Below are 12,173 nucleotides of genomic sequence, written 5' to 3'. Positions count from 1 at the left end.
CCGGGCACAATGGCTCACGCCTGTAATCCCAGCACTTTGGGAGGCCGAGGTGGGTGGATCACCTGAGGTCAGGAGTTCAAGAACAGCCTGGCCAACATGGAGAAACCCCATCTCTACTAAAAATACAAAATTAGCCGGGCGTGGTGGCACATGCCTGTAATCCCAGCTACTCAGGAGGCTGAGGCAGGAGAATCGCTTGAACCCGGGAGGCGGAGGTTGCGGTGAGCTGAGATCACACCATTGCACCCTAGCCTGGGCAACAAGAGCAAAACTCCATCTCAAAAAAAAAAAAAATTGTTAAGTACCTGTTATGTACCAGGGATTGAACTAGATGCTGAGTCAGATTTATAAGTGGGGGAGTTTACAATAGTAAGTAAGCCCAGTTGTGATTCCTGCCTTCGTGGATCTTATAGTCTAACTGGGGAGAAAATATGAAACAAATGCAATTAAGTATATATTATTAATATAATAAGTGATATCAAAGAAGAGAAGAGGGGCTATGGAGAAGGCCTCTCTGACGAAGTGACACCTAAGCTGAAAGCCAAGCATGTCTTCATTTTGGCTTTCTGCTGTCCTCTGTACTTTGACTTCCTAGTATAAATTATAACCTTCATTAGCAGTAAAAACACATCTTTTAATTTCTCAACTTTTTTTTTTTTTGAGACGGGAGTCTCGCTCTTGCCCAGGCTGTAGTGCAGTGGCGTAATCATGGCTCACTGCAAGCTCCGTCCCCCGGTTCACGCCATTCTCCTGCCTCAGCCTCCGGAGTAGCTGTGACTACAGGCACCTGCCATCACGCCTGGCTAATTTTTTTTTTTTTTTGGTATTTTTAGGGGTTTCACCGTGTTAGCTAGGATGGTATCGATCTCCTGACCTCGTAATCCACCTGCTTTGGCCTCCCAAAGTGCTGGGATTACAGGCGTGAGCCACCACGCCTGGCCTAGTTTCTCAACTTCTGAACTGATTCTCAAATTTTCTTCTGGGTATAGAACTGTCATATTTCTCCCTGGAAAAACATGAGTATATCATATGTAAATGGTAATTCATGATGAATTCTCAAAGATTCTTCAACTCATAAGTTTTTTAGACTTAGATTCCTTTATTACATGAATACATTTGTTTCTGCCTTTTCCACAAGAATTTGAGCCCCTGGGAATATGAACCATGTCTTACTAAACTTCATCCTGCAGCTAGCATACTTCCTTGGTGCACAGTAGGTGCTAAACACAGCTTTGAACTGTAGCAGGACAGCCGCAGACAGAACCTCTCAGACGCCGAGTTGTATAAGGAAAGGCTTTATTCAGCTGGGAGCATCGGCAAGCTACTGCCTTAAAATCCGAGCTCCCTGAGTGCACAATTTCTGTCCCTTTTAAGGGCTCACAATACTAAAGATTTCACATGAAAGGGTCGTGATTGATTTGAGCAAGCAGGGGGTACGTGACAGAGGCTGCATGCACTGGTGGTCAGAGAGAAACAGAACAGGGCAGGGAGTTTCACAATGTTCTTCTATACAATGTCTGGAATCTATGAATAACATGGGTTTCTAAGTTATGAGTTGATTTTTAACTACTGGGTTTAGGCCAGGCAGGCCCAGGCCTGGTTTCGGGCCTGGCGCTGGGCTGCCTATCTTTGGTTTTACTTCCTTGTTGTTTTTTCTTAAAACAGGTACTGAGCATAAAACAATATAAAATAATATGAGAGGGTCTTTCTCTTCCTTCAGAACTACATTGTTAAGTTTGAGTCAAATTTATTCAGAGCATTCACCTTCAGTAGTCATTTTCCAATGTGATGGACAATATGCAAATAGCGGGCAAATATATTAATGACAAATGCTCAACAATCTATACAGAATAACAATAGTTATGTTAATTGGGCACTTAAAATGTGCTAGGCTCCGAGCTAAGCACTTTCATTTTCTAACTTGTTGAATCTTCACAACAACCTTAATATAAGTACTGTTACTATGTGTTTTACAAATGAGCAAGTTAGGAAATAGAAGCCAAAAAAATTTTGAAATGATTTGCCAAGGTCACACACTAGTATATGGCAAAGCCAGGATCTAACCTAGGCATTCAGGCTCCAAAGCCTATGTCATTAACCACTTGACCATACCACTTCTTGTGATAGACATCTGCTTTACCATCAGATTGGTATATGCATTTATTGCAATTTGCAATTATTTACTGTGTATTAGTTATTGCTAATGTCATTATTGCTAATGTCTGTGTAGTAGTTATCTATTGGTACATAAAAATTACCCTAAAACATAGTAGCTTAAAATAAACATTTATCATCACAATGTTTCTGTGGGTCAGGAATACAGTAGGGCTTAGCTGGATGGTCTGTGAAAGAGTGACGCTCAGACTTAAGACCACAGCACACCGGCTCAGCCAAGAGATCTTTATTGGAGGCAGCAGGCTGGGCTGGGCGGGAGAGAGAGAGAGAGGGAGCGGTGGGGGGTTTGCTTCTTTTATGCCCAGGAGGGCTGCGTGGATGTTTGTGATTGGTTGGGGTGGGGCTTAGAGCGAGGCGGGAAAAACACCTCTTTCTGATTGGTTTTTCCTTTGGCGGGCTTGCATTGAGGAAGAAGAACCCAGAACCAGCGCCATTAGGGTGCTCTAGTTACCTAACAGTCTGGACAAGATCTTTCATGGGGTTTCAGTCAACCTTTTGGTCTGGGCTACTGTCATCTCAAGGTTCAGGTGGGGCTAAAGGATTCACACTCAAACTCACTCATGTGGTTATTGGCAAGCCTCAGTTCATTCCTCCTCAAGTGGGCCTTTCCCCAGGCTGCCTTAGTGTCCTCATAACATGGCAGCTTCCCACAGAGTACACACCCCAAGACAGCAGGTGAGCAACTAAAACAGAAACTGCAGTCTTTTTTATAACCTAATCTCAGAAGTTACATATCACTACTTCTGCCATATGCTATTGGTCACATAGACCAACCCTAAAATGTGACAGGACTACACAAGGAGATGAATACCATGAAGTGGGGATCCCTGGGGCCCATCTTGAAGAATGGCTACCACAATTTATTTGTACATATTTTTGTGACTGCCTCCTCCACCAGAATGTAAGTGTCATGAGTCGGAGAAATGATCAGTGTTGTTCACTGTTGTATCCCCTGCCACAGCACCTGCCATATAACAGATGACCAATAAGTACTGAGTAAATATAATGATGAAAGTGATATGAATTCCAAAGGATGAGCTCCCTATAATCCTCTCTTACTGTCAAACAAATTCCCTGTTGCCATTCATGGTACCATTTAAAGCTATATATTTCTTTCAGAGACATGGTCTCGCTGTGTAGCCCAGACTGGTCTCAAACTCCCAGCCTCAAGTAGTCCTCCCACCTCAGCCTCCCAAAGCACTGGGATTACAGGCATGAGCCCCTGTGTCCAACCCATTTAAATAATTTTTAAAAGCAGGAGAATATCATGCCCAAGAACATTTATTCATGTATATAAAATTATAGACTGTGGACCTGGAAGGAACACACAGATTAAAAGATCTGTTTTAACAGCTAATGAAGGCTATAATTTATACTAGGAAGTCTAACAGTATACACACCAAACTCCAGGGAATGTTGGCCTTTTGGAAGGAGAAAAGAGTAATAGTATTGAGATTTTCTTCTATTAAAATTTTAATACTAAGTCAATATTTAATGATGGTCAGTTCTGGGAGGCAGGAATATGTGTATTATTCTCTGTATTTTTCTATAGCTTTAAAATTTCTCAAACAAGACAAAAAATGTTAAAAGTCTTGACCACACCGAGTGCAGTGGCTCACACCTGTAATCCCAGCACATTGGGAGGCCAAGGCAGGCAGATCCCTTGAGGTCAGGAGTTCAAGACTAGCCTGGCCAACGTGGTGAAACCTCGTTTCTACTAAAAATACAAAAATTATGGCCAGGTGCGGTGGCTCATGCCTGTAATCCCAGCACTTTGGGAGGCCGAGGCGGGCAGATCACAAGGTCAGGAGATGGAGACCATCCTGGCTAACATGGTGAAACCCCATCTCTACTAAAAATACAAAAAATTAGCCAGGCGAGGTGGCGGGCACCTGTAGTCCGAGCTACTCGGGAGGCTGAGGCAGGAGAATGGCGTAAACCCAGGGGGCGGAGCCTGCAGTGAGCTGAGATCGCACCATAGCACTTCAGCCTGGGCGACGGCGAGACTCCGTCTCAAAAACAAAACAAAACAAAACAAAATTAGCCTGGCATGGTGGTGCATGCCTGTAATCCCAGCTACTCGGGAGGCTGAGACAGGAGAATCACTTGAACCTGGGAGGCTGAGGTTGCAATGAGCTGAGATCACACCACTGCACTCCAGCCTGGGTGATAGAATGGGACTCTGTCTCAAAAAAAAAAAAAAGGTCTTGACCAATTGGAACACGTGTCTGTACTGCCTTCCTTTGCCTTTTGCGCCAATTAAGGCTGTACTATAAATTCCAGTCTCCAGATAACTCAGACCAGTACCTATTTTCTCCTGAAATTGTCCAAGCTTTTCTGGTCTGAAGTTCTAAACAATCACCTTACTTGGCTGCTTGTTCCCTTTCTGTATTTCTGTAGAGAGAGCCACAGCCTCCTTGTGCTGAGACAGAAGTGCCTAAGCAGCAGCAGCCTGGCCAGCACTGGGAGACTGTGGTTACTGGCACTGGTTCTGTCACACAATCCTCTAAGGCGGGCGCAGCAGCCAGAATCCTGGGCCCTGGGGCTTGTTTCTGAAGTGCTAATGCCTCTTCCTTGAACACATAGCCAATAGTCACGCTAGACCAATGCTGGAAGGGCACATGGAAAATGTTAAATCTGTAGATATCAGACTAACTTTTCCTTTTTATTTTGGTCTCCATGCTGTTTAAAAAGTAAGCTCAGAAAATCAACCAAGCTAAGGGAGGTGGTGCATGCCGATAGTCCCACTACTCGGGAGGCAGAGGCAGAAGGATTGCTTGAGCCCAGGAATTCAAGACTAGCCTGAGCAATATAGCCTGTGAAGAAGAGGAAGAAAAGAAGAAGAAAGGAAAAAGAAGGAGGAGGAGAAGAAGGAGGGAGGAGGGGGAGGAGGAAAAGAAAAAGAAGGGGAGGGGAAGAAGAAAGGAAATAGAAAGAAGAAAGAAAAAGAAGAAGAGAAGGAGGAGGTTGGGAGAAAGGGAGAGAGAGAGAAAGAAAGAAAATCAGTCAATCCATTAACAATTCCCTTTCAAAAGGAGGACCAATGAAAACATGGACTATTGTGAATGAAAATGCTTTTAGCTGCTCTTTTTTTTTTTTTGGTTTTTTTTTTTGAGACGGAGTTTTGCTCTTGTTGCCCAGGCTAGAGTGCAATGGTGCAATCTCGGCTCACTGCAACCTCTGCCTCCCGGGTTCAAGCAATTCTCCTGCCTCAGCCTCCTGAGTAGCTGGGATTACAGGCATGTGCCACCATGCCCGGCTAATTTTGTATTTTCAGTAGAGATGGGGTTTCTCCATGTTGGCCAGGCTGTTCTCGAACTCCTGACCTCAGGTGATCCACCCATCTCGGCCTCCCAAAGTGCTGGGATTACAGGCGTGAGCCACCGCACCCGGCCTTAGCTGCTCTCTTAAAATAAATCAGTGGTGTCTATGGGGATGTTGCTGATAAGCAGTTTATGAAGTCAGAACAGCATCTAGGTACTTCCTAGGAAACAAGGTAACAATGTGAGAGTGAGATCACCTTCAAAAGCAGTATCAGCCTGAACAGGTATATTTTATATTCAAGTTCAATACCTTCGACAATGTTCTGTTCAGACTTTGTTTCTCTCCATAACAGTGCTGCCTGTCAGGTAATAAGTTACTATTCCTGCCTGCTATGGTCTGGCTGTGTCTCCATTCAAATCTCAACTGAAGTATATCTCCCTGAATTTCCACATGTTGTGGGAGGGACCTAGGGGGAGGTAACTGAATCATGGAGACCAGTCTTTGCTGTGCTATTCTCATGATAGTGAATAAGTCTCATGAGATCTGATGGGTTTATCCGGGGTTTCTGCTTTTGCTTCTTCCTCATTTTCTCTCGCTGTTGCCATGTAAGAAGTACATTTTGCTTCCCCCCATGATTCTGAGGCCTCCCCTGCCATGTGGAATTGTAAATCCAATTAAACCTCTTTCTGTTCCCAGTTTCAGGTATGTCTTTATCAGCAGCATGAAAATGAACTAATACAGTAAACTGGTACCAGTAGAGTGTTGCTGAAAAGATACCTGAAAATGTGGAAGCGACTTTGGAACTGGGTAACAGGCAGAGGTTGGAACACTTTGGATGTGGGAAAGTTTGGAACCTCCTAGAAATTTGTTGAATGGCTTCAACAAAAATGCTGATAGTGATATGAACAATAGGGTCCATGCTGAGGTGGTCTCAGATGGAGATGAGGAACTTGTTGCGAACTGGAGCAAAGGTGACTCTTATGTTTTAGCAAAGAGACTGGTGACATTTTGCCCCTGCCCTAGAAATTTGCGGGACTTTGAACTTGAAAGAGATGATTTAGGGTATCTGGTGGGAGAAATTTCTAAGCAGCAAAGCATTCAAAATGTGACTTGGGTGCTGTTAAAAGCATTCCATTTTAAAAGGGAAACAGAGCATAAAAGTTCAGAAAATTTGCAGCCTGCTGATGCAGCAGAAAAGAAAAGCCCATTTGCTGTGGAGAAATTCAAGCCAGCTGCAGAAATTTGCATAAGTAGCAAGGAGCCTAATGTTAATCCCCAAGACCACAGGGTAAATGTCTCCAGGCCATGTCAGAGACCTTCACAACAGTCCCTCCCATCACAGGCTCAGAGGCCCAGGAGGAAAAAGTGGTTTCATGGGCGGGGCCCAGGGTCCCCATGCTGTGTGCAGCCTAGGGACTTGGTACACTGTGTCCCATCTGCTCCAGCCGTGGCTGAAAGAGGCCAACATAGAGCTCGGGCTGTGGCTTCAGAGGGTGGAAGCCCCAAGCCTTAGCAGCTTCCATGTGGTGTTGCACGTGGGTTCTGTGCACCCACAGAAGTCGAGAAGTGAGGTTTGGGAACCCCTGCCCAGATTTCAGAAGATGTATGGAAATGCCTGGATGTCCAGGCAAAAGTTTGCTGCAGGGACAGGGCCCTCATGGAGAACCTCTGCTAGGGCAGTGCAGAAGGGAAATGTGGGGTTGGAGCCCCCACACAGGGTCCCTACTGGGGCCCTGCCTAGTGGAGCTGTGAGAAAAGGGCCACTGTCCTTCAGACCCCAGAATGGTGGATCCATTGACAGCTTACACCATGAGCCTGGAAAGCTGCACTCAATGTCAGCCATGAAAGCAGCTGGGAGGTAGGCTGTACCTGCAAAGCCACAGGGGTGGAGCTACCCAAGACCATGGGAACCCACCTTTTGCATCAGCCTGACCTGGATGTGAGACCTGGAGTCAGAGGAGGTCATTTTGGAGCTTTAAAATTTGATGGCCCAGGCTGGGTGCGGTGGCTCACACCAGTAATCCCAGTACTTTGGGAGGCCAAGGTGGGCGGATCACCTGAGGTCAGGAGTTTGAGACCAGCCTGGCCAACATGGCGAAACCCTGTCTCTACTAAAAATACAAAAATTAGCTGGGCATGGTGGTGGGTGCCTGTAGTCCCAGCTACTCAGGAGGCTGGCGTGGGAGAATCGCTTGAACCCAGAGGGTGGAAGTTACAGTGAGCCGAGATCATGCCATTGCACTCCAGCCTGGGTGACAGGGCGAGACTCCGTCTCAAAAAAAAAAAAAAAAAAATTCAAAAGCAGGCTAGTTACTTCCTAGATACAATGATGGGGGTACAGGTATTGGGTAAGCACAGCCATTCCAAATGAGAGAAATTGGCCAAAACAAAGGCGTTACAGGGCCCATGCAAGTCTGAAATCTAGTAGGGCAGTCAATTTTTTTTTTTTTTTTTTTGAGATGGAGTCTCGCTCTGTTGCCCAGGCTGGAGTGCAGTGATGTGATCTCGGCTCACTGCAACCTCCGCCTCCCAGGTTCAAGTGATTTTCCTGCCTCAGCTTCCAGAGTAGCTGGGACTATGGGCGCCCACCACCATGCCTGGCTGATTTTTGTATTTTTAGTAGAGACAGGGTTTCACCATGTTGGCCAGGCTGGTCTCGAACTCCTGACCTCAGGTGATCCACCCACCTTGGCCTCCCAAAGTACTGGGATTACTGGTGTGAGCCACCGTGCTTGGCTGCTTGCTTTTGATTTTACAGGCTCATAGGCGGAAGGGACTGCCTTGTCTCAGATGAGACTTTGGACTGGACTTTTAGGTTAATGCTGAAATTAATTAAGACTTTGGGGAACTGTTGGGAAGGCATAATTGACTTTGAAATGTGAGGACATACGATTTGGAGGGGCCAGGGAATGATACAGTTTGTCTGTGTCCCCATTCACATCTCAACTGAATCGTGTCTCCCAGAATTTTGATGTGTTGTGGGAAGGACCTAGGGGGAAGTAATTGAATCAGGGAGGCTGGTCTTTCCCATGCTATTCTCATGGTAGTGAATAAGTCTCACGAGATCTGATGGGTTTATCAGGGGTTTCTGCTTTTGCTTCTTCCTCATTTTCTCTTGCTGCCACCATGTAAGTGCCCTTTCACCTCTCGCCATGATTCTGAGGCCTCCCCAGTCATATGGAACTGTAAGTGCAATTAAACCTCTTTTTGTTCCCAGTTTCGAGTATGTCTTTATCAGCAGTGTGAAAATGAACTAATATACCACCTCAGATGTCCTGGGCTTGTAGGATAGGTAGGTGGAAAACGCAGCCCAAACTGGTATGTTCCTCAATTCCGGGTACCCCAGAAACTATGCCCACAGAGGAAACAGTGGCACAGAACAAGCCAATGGAGGAATCATGGACTGCCTTCCCTATTCTGGGCAGAGTTGGGTGTACCTCATGGGCAGGCCAGACTCTGCTATACTCTGAAACCCCCGGGCAGAGGGGTTCCCAAGGTCTCTAAGAGTAGGCCCGGATTTTTCTTCAAGTACAATGAATACTTTTCTAATAACAGGCTCTGTTAACATAAACTTTTCCAATCCCACAGGCCTGGCTCCCCATCTTGGCCCTGCAACTTCCGAAGGGCTTTGGGTCTTTTTGTAAAAGGAGGTAAATAGAATCACTGGGCTGTTGTGAGAACTAGAGGCAATGGCATACAAGTCATATAACAAGCATTTAATAAATTACACCCTATTGGTCTTGTAAAAGATATCCAGATTCTTCAAGTTTTTAGGAAAATATCCTTCATTCAATAATGTCTTTGAGCTGCTCCCCAACCAGGATTTCCTGGTTCTAACCCAGCAACTCAGGATTGTTTCTCAGAAGAAATAAAGACTAGGAGAAATCAGCTAGCTGTTTCTCATCTCTGGGAATTTCCACTCTGGAGCCATTTACCTTTCCCCCCAATTCATTATTTCAACAATCATTTATTGCAAACTCTCTGTTCAAAACACTGCTGCAGCAGCTGGGGTTGGTGGTTCATGTCTATAATCCCAGCAACTTGGGAGGCTGAGGCAGGAGGATTGCTTGAGGCCAGAAGTTTGAGGCTGCAGTGAGTTATGATCATGCCACTGCACTCCAGCCTGGGTGACAGAATGAAACTCTGTCTTAAAAAAAAAAAAAAAAAAAGACAAAAAACAAACAACACTGCTGTAGAAGAAAATATAAATATGAAGTCTTTGTCTTCAGGAAGCTTTCAGTACAGGGTAGCAAACAAGAAAGCAGTGCTCACTAAGTAGAATCCTTGTATCATAATTTGCTTAGTAATCAGCCTTTATCACTTTGCAGACTGGTTAACCTCATCAGTAGGTTGTTCCCTACTGTCTCTTAACTATTTTCTCTCACATATTTGCTTAGCGCCTAAAAACTGCATCTATCATACAAACCCCAAAGATGAAACGGTCCTTCTTTATATTAACATAAAGATGCAGAAAGAAATTACACAATAGGGCCTAGGTGTCCCTATCTTAAGTCCATTTTGGCTGTTATAACAAAATGCTATAACAAAATACTTGAAAAGGCCGGGTGTGGTGGCTCATGCCTGTAATCCCAGCACTTCGAGAGGCCGAGGTGGGTGCATCACCTGAGGTCAGGAGTTCGAGACCAGCCTGGCCAACATGGCAAAACCCCATCTCTACTAAAAATATAAAAATTAGTGGCTGGGCGCCGTGGCTCACGCTTGTAATCCCAGCACTTTGGGAGGCCGAGGCAGGCAGATCACGAGGTCAGGAGATCGAGACCACGGTGAAACCCCATCTCTACTAAAAATACAAAAAAAAAATTAGCCGGGTGTGGTGGCGGGCGCCTGTAGTCCCAGCTACTCGGAGAGGCTGAGGCAGGAGAATGGCGTGAACCTGGGAGGCGGAGCTTGCAGTGAGCCAAGATTGCGCCACTGCACTCCAGCCTGGGCGACAGAGCGAGACTCCGTCTCAAAAAAAAAAAAAAAATTAGCTGGGTGTAGTAGCATGCACCTGTAGTCCCAGCTACTCAGAAGGCTAAAGCAGAAGAATTGCTTGAACCTGGGAGGTGGAGGTTGCAGTGAGCCAAGATCATGCCAGTGCACTCCAGCCTGGGCAACAGAGTTGAGACTCCGTCTCAAACAACAACGATAAAAATACTCAAAAAAGAAGAAGAAGAAGAAAAAGAGGAAGAGGAAGAGGAAGAAGAAGAAGAAAGAAGGAGGAAGGAGGAAGAAGGAGGAGGAGGAGGAGGAGGAGGAGAAAGGCTAGATGCAGTTGCTCATGCCTATAATCCCAGCACTTTGGGAGGCCAAGGTGGGAGAATTGCTTGAGCCCAGGAATTTGAGACCAGCCTGGGCAACATAGTGGAACCCTGTCTCTATAAAAAATTTTTAAAATATTAGCCGGGTGTGGTGGCATGCAGCTACAGTCCCAGCTCCTTGAGAGGCTGAGGTAGCAGGATCGCTTGAGCCCAGGACATGGATCATGGCTGTAGTGAGCTGTGATCATGCCACTGCACTCCAGCCTGGAGTAAAACCCTGTCTCAAAAAAAAAAAAAAAAAAAACAACTTAGACTGGGTAATTTGTAAACAGCAGAATTGTATTGCTCACAGTTCTGGAGGCTGGGACATCCAAGATCAAGGCTCCAGCAAAGTCACAGTCTGCTGAGGGCTTGTTCTCTGCTTCAAACATGGTGCCTTCTCACAGCATCCACACATGGCAGAAGGATCAAACAGGCTCCCTCAAGCCTCTTTCACAAGGGCAATAATTTCCCCAGCAAAGGACCCATCCCGTTAATATGAATGTGTTGGGGCTTAGGTTTCAACATATGAATTTTGGGGAGATACCAGCATTCAAACCATAGCAGCCCCCAAATATGCTGGGTCCTCAAAACCCTCCAAAATCCCTTCATTTGTCTCTATTCTATGACTGGGCCTACTCTCTACAGGGACCACTCACTGCTCCTCACATGGCCCACTCAACAACTTTTCTCGCTCTCTGTAGGCAACACTGTCTCCTCCTTAAATTGAAAATCAAGGCCACCTAAGACACTACCCAGGCCTGCTCTTCATTCATTCATTCATTTAATAAATATTTACCAGAGCTAACATGGGCCTGCACGGTACAGATGTGAGACATACAAGAATGAGAGCCAATGGGCCATGGTCTCTGCCTTCATGGATCTCAGTCTACTGTTAAGTTGCACATTAAGCAAAAATTACACAAATTATTGCACACCCTGAAAGGGGCTAGGAAGAAGAATCCCTGGTGCTGCAATCTTTGTGTTTTTTTGTTTTTGTTTTCGAGACGAAGTACCACTCTGGCTCAGGCTGCAGTACAGTGAGGCGATCTCAGTTCACTGCAACCGCCACCTCCCGAGGTCAAGTGATTCTCCTGCCTCAGCCTCCTGAATAGCTGGGATTACAGACGCATGCAACCACGTCCGGCTAATTTTTGTATTTTTAGTAGAGATAGGGTTTCACCACGTTGGCCAGGCTGGTCTCAAACTCCTGACCTCAGGCAATCCGCACACCCTGGCCTCCCAGAGTGCTGGGATTACAGGTGTGAGCCACGGTGCCCGCGGTTTTTTTTTTTTTTTTTTTGAGACAGTCTTGCTCTTCACGCAGGCTGGAGTGCAGTGGCTCAATCTCAGCTCACTCCAACCTCCACCTCCCAGGTTGAAGTGATTCTCCTGCCTCAGCCTCTCAAGTAGTTGGGACTACAGGCATGCACC

The sequence above is a fragment of the Nomascus leucogenys genome, chromosome 8, assembly GCF_006542625.1.
Source record: "Nomascus leucogenys isolate Asia chromosome 8, Asia_NLE_v1, whole genome shotgun sequence".
NCBI lineage: Eukaryota > Metazoa > Chordata > Mammalia > Primates > Hylobatidae > Nomascus > Nomascus leucogenys.
The sequence above is the reverse complement of the archived record's forward strand: the minus strand, read 5'-3'. Positions refer to the sequence as shown.